The 5,121-nt window shown below is 35.7% G+C and overlaps 1 protein-coding gene across 1 annotated transcript in view; it reads right to left on the minus strand.

The window, feature by feature from the left end:
* Positions 1-5,121, minus strand: part of LOC131439038 (serine/threonine-protein kinase ULK2) — a 92,164-nt gene that overhangs the window by 59,776 nt on the left and 27,267 nt on the right. The window lies entirely within an intron of this gene.

The following is a 5,121-nucleotide window of genomic DNA, read 5'->3' on the forward strand; positions in this document are numbered from 1 at the left end:
GAGGGGCATTTTTCAGTTTATAAATATTAGAAAAAGGGGGGAGCTTTTTCAGTTTTTAATGCTAGGAAATGTGTGACCATAGCGGCAAGTTTTCTTCTTAGAATCGGCGAGTTACCCTACTTCTTCCTTGACAAATATATATTGTGGGCGTTATGCGACACGTTATCATTTTTCCACCACAATTTTGACTCTACCTACTCATATTGGAAATCGGCATGTTAAGAAAAAGACTATCACTAGGAAAATATAGCCCATGAAACATTTCACGAGTAGTTGCATTCAAATCGTATATCTAATTGCATACCAACTAGGCGTTTAAAGTAAGCAATTTTTCAAAACCACGCTAGTGAATTCATCTTATTTCGTTCTCGGATTTTACATGTGAAACAAATAATTTACTCTCAGATAAAAAATCATTAAACAAACTGAATTACTTGCTTTCATACAGGAATAATATCGGAAAATTGCAGATGTAGGTATGAAACACGGAACTGGAACTCTACCTAGTTTTGAGTATTTTCCATCAAACTTCGCTCGGCTTCGTTCAAAACCGAAAGTTTAGGTAAAATGGCTTTAAGTAGTTTACATAAGACCCTTGCAAAAGTATACTAATATGAGAATTCCATCTACTGAATAATGAAATACATTTATTCATCATTTGAGTTGTATTGACTAATTTTGAAGTTTAACGCAATTTACTTAAATTTAACTTATTGCATGAAACTCTCGCTGTTAGGTGGCTTTGACAATAATGGAAAGAACGAATGAAAGGAAAGATTGAAAACTACTCAAATTAAAATGAAAAGTAGGGAAATAACAGGTACAGTTTGATTTTTTGTGTAGGTAAGCAGTCTGCGATGTCCGATCTACAGAAATCTGTGTATATCAACGGATTTCTAGATTTTTGTTTTGTTATTGATTATAGAGCTTTTAACCATGAGATCATTCGCCTCTTCGGACCAGAAAAGGTTTCTGACCCTATGTGCGGAGTTGGGAATCGAACCTGGGTAGACTGCGTGAAAGGCATCGACTTACCCATCATGCTATTCTTGTCCCCTTTCTAGAAATTCTTCGGATCTAAGGAATTCTATGTTTTCTACGAAAGTCTACGGATTACTGAAAGTTTTGATACGGATCATGACTTTCGAAAATTTTGAACTTCGATTGAATCCAATCCATGTTTTCATTTCTACGGCTCGATGTTGTTATTTACGAATTATCCATTCAGGAAAGGGTTTTTTCGGCTCAGGTGGATGAGCAGAGAACTTTCAGGAAACTGGAGTGTGGTAATATCGTAATTTCACGACTTCACATCTTTTAACACATCACTCAATAGGTCGTGCGACTGACACACAAATGGCGCTATCATTGTCGAATTCATATGACATTTAGGAAGCACCAATTTTCAAAAGGCTTTATATGAAATTTTATGACATTTCGATTAGTAAAAAAAAAACATTACAGTTATTTAAGTGAAGCTACTTTTGTTATTTTCAAAACAATTTCGAGTGTTAATTCATCCTTGCTTTTTCAAAGAGGTTCAAATGGATTATCCGGACTCTGCTCTATCGAAACGAAAGATTTATTCTTGCTTTGCTGAATTTAAACGTGGTCGTACAAACACCGATTGATGTGGTTATTGTGGTTAAAAAGTCCACCAATTTGTTCTATAAAACTGTAAATTGAAATTGCACGCTGAGGATAGCAGAATACACTGTGTTTACAATTAATCATGAACATTTGAATATGAGAAAGCTTATTTCAAAGTGCCGCGTTTACTCACAGTCGATCAAAACCAACAACGTGTTTGGCCATGTTTACAAGCAATAAATCAGATTTTCTGCATCGATATGTGACATCAAAACGATCATCACCTGAATGGACTGCAGCCCAGGGATGCCAGGTTCACAGATTAATCTGTGTTTCACTGATTTTCAATGTTCTGCACAGATTTTAAAAATGACACAGATTTTCACAGATTTCTGAAAATGATAACAGATTCTGGAATAAATCACAGATTTTTTAAATCGAGCACAGTTTAGCAATAAAAAGTACAGAGCGGTTGAGGAAAAAGGTACAGAGTGTTTTGGTATTGATTTCGATCTGCTATTATGGTAAGGGGAAACGGGCACAGATTTTCACAGACAGGTTTTTGGCTTGATCACAGATTTTTGAAAACATGACCTGGCATCCCTGCTGCAACCGGTGAACCACGTCCGCGTTCAAAGGCACAATAATAGTCAGCTGGGAAGGTTAGTTTCAGAATTTTGACAATTTCCATTTGTGGATTTTAGCATTTCTGTTTCAACCGACTTCGCAGCCAATTCTTAGCGTATCATTGCGTGGCTACTACTAAGATTAACATCCTATTAACACTAAGAATTCTTCCAGATTGGGACTCAAACATGCGACATTTGGGCTTGTAAGACCAGCGCCCTATGCATTGGGCCGCAAACTCGGCCCAGTATTCTGGGATGCAAATGGTATCATCTTCATCGACTATCTTGAGAAAGGAAAAACAATCAATAACGAATAGTACATGGCGTTGTTAGATCGGCAAAAATCAAGTAAAACGACCTCATAAGTAAAAAAAACCATTATTTCATCACAAGTTGATGGCAAAAAAGCAAAGCCTTGGTATTACATTCCTGTAGCGGAATTTGACCTTCTGTTTCAACAGACTTCGCAGTCGATTCACTAGCATTGCATGGCTAGTGCTACGATTCTACTGGCACTACCAATCCTTTCAGGTCGGGGCTCGAACATACGACAACGCCAAGTTGATGACAACTGAGGTTAAATTGAACGAATTACACTTCGAATCGCTTTTTCATCCACAGTATAGTCTAGATCTGGCCCCGGGCGGCTGCAGGCTATTCACTGATCTCCAAAATATGTTCGCCGGTAAGAAATTTAACTCAAATTAAGAAGCAATTGTTGGATGTGGAGCCTATTTTGAGGCAAAAGACAAATCCTTTCACAAGTACGGCATCGAGCAATTAGAGAGAGGTGGATAGATTATATAACTCTAAAAATATTACATTGATTATTGAAATTTATGAAATTTTTGAGAAAGCTAGTTTAAGATATAATATTTAAATGAGCCAACTTTCGTTACAATCTGTCAAGTGATTATCTAAATGGCTTTCAAGCAAAAATTGGTTCAACAACAGAAAAATTGTGCGCGTTTATGGAAAATCTAGCCCAATCCAACAGCTGGATCGTGGAACAGTTGGGAGTCAACCATTCGAATGTGTCCCGTGTAGTAAGATCGTTTCAGGAGATCCAGATGACCTCGAGGACGAAGTAAAAACGGTCAAATCGTCCGTCAGGTTTATCCAATAGGTAACGAAGCGGATCAGATGTCATGTCTTCAAATTAACTAAGAGGTCCAACAGAACCAAAAAAAAAGAGTACAATGACCAAATCCTGCGCCAGGAAACTGTACCGCGTATGGAAGGTGCAGCTGAAATGCATCGTAATGGACGATAAGACGTAATGGACGGCAACTCCCGTGGGGATGTTCAAACGGAAGTTTCGGAAGAAGAAGGTTGAATTATTTATCCAGAATTACTTGATGGGGCAGGCGATCTGTGGCTGTAGTATTCATACATTCATTCATCAAACCATTCATTCACTCATTCATTGAATCATTTATATACTCAACTATTTATCCACTCACTCATTGATTAACACTTAACGTTTCTTTTATCCACATTTTATTCCAAATACGTAACGAAAAGATTGGGAGGTTTTTGTGTCCTTTGGAGAGTGTACTGGTATAACAGTCTGCTCAAGGGGTTTTTTCCTGCTTGCAATAACTGTTAATTGTAATACCCTCAGCTTGTTAACATTGTGTAGTAGTCTTTAGTTTTGTTGTAAAGTTTTTCATTTTTTCCAAGCTGAGGCCTGTATGTGTCCGTTACCAGGGGGTTCCGAACGTGAGCTCGTTGGTGTGGAGGAGTGTGGTGGGCCATTAAAAAAAATAAGAGTGAATGAAAGTGTGTAAGAAAAATGGTCTTACTGTTACACAGAATTTGGGTAATGTTAAACTCAAGGTTGATGATTCAAAGCAATGAGCATTTACCCCAAGAGAAGAGATTGAATAAACCAACTTTGTGAAAACATAGCTAATATGTGTTTATTTGTTTCCGAAGAATTTCAAACATATCCGACCTAAAATGAGTTTTTAGAGATCATATTCGACTGTTGCATTTTGTTTTCTACTACAGTCTATAGGATGGAATTGTTTTTCGATTGTTGAAATTATTCCGAATTCTTTAAAAAACTGTTTCTAAATTTTTCTAAACAGTTTTAAAACTCTTTGAAACAAGTTGAAGTATTCTGAATTATTCATCGATGTTGTTCCATGAATATTTGCTAATTTATTATAACTGATTTAAGTATTAACATGTTTAAAGAAGTTATTTCCTTAAATAAAGAACATGTCCATTATTTTCACATTCACATTATTGTCCATGTGGAAATCTTGTTTAAATGGAATAATTCAATTAGTATATTGCAAATGTACTAAAAGGAATAATTTTATTCAAACTTAATTTTTAAATAAAGAATTCCACTGTAGCTTGAACACTTTGAAAATATTCCGTTGCAATATCTCAATATCTTAATATATGTAAGGGGTGTGCTTCAAGTAAATTCAAGTTTGTAGTTTTAAATAAATACATTCTCGGGTTAATGATTCGGCTAGGAACCTATAGTTGTGCAAGGAAATCCAATGACACAATGACGGATGTTTCCAGAAGTGTGAGAGATATTTGATGCAAAAAATTAATACATTTACTTGTAGTTTGTGCAGGACCTGGGATCTATGATTCAGTGTAAGTTACCAAATTTTTGTTTTCACTTTTCGAGAAAAAAGAATTTAAACGCGTTTTTCTGAAAACCAATTTTTCGAAGTCCGTGAACTCGATTCTACAACCGATTATTTTCAAACTTGTTTTTGATATTTTTCCATTTTCATATTATGGTAGTTTTTCATCTCATAATTGGCGGAAAATTTACCACGAACTGTTAAGAAAAAAAAAACAAAATAATAAGTTGAGAACGACGGAGGGGAAGAAATAACTCGTACTTTAAGTAAATTTAAGAATATTTGTG

The sequence above is a fragment of the Malaya genurostris genome, chromosome 3 (genome assembly GCF_030247185.1).
Source record: "Malaya genurostris strain Urasoe2022 chromosome 3, Malgen_1.1, whole genome shotgun sequence".
Taxonomy (NCBI): domain Eukaryota; kingdom Metazoa; phylum Arthropoda; class Insecta; order Diptera; family Culicidae; genus Malaya; species Malaya genurostris.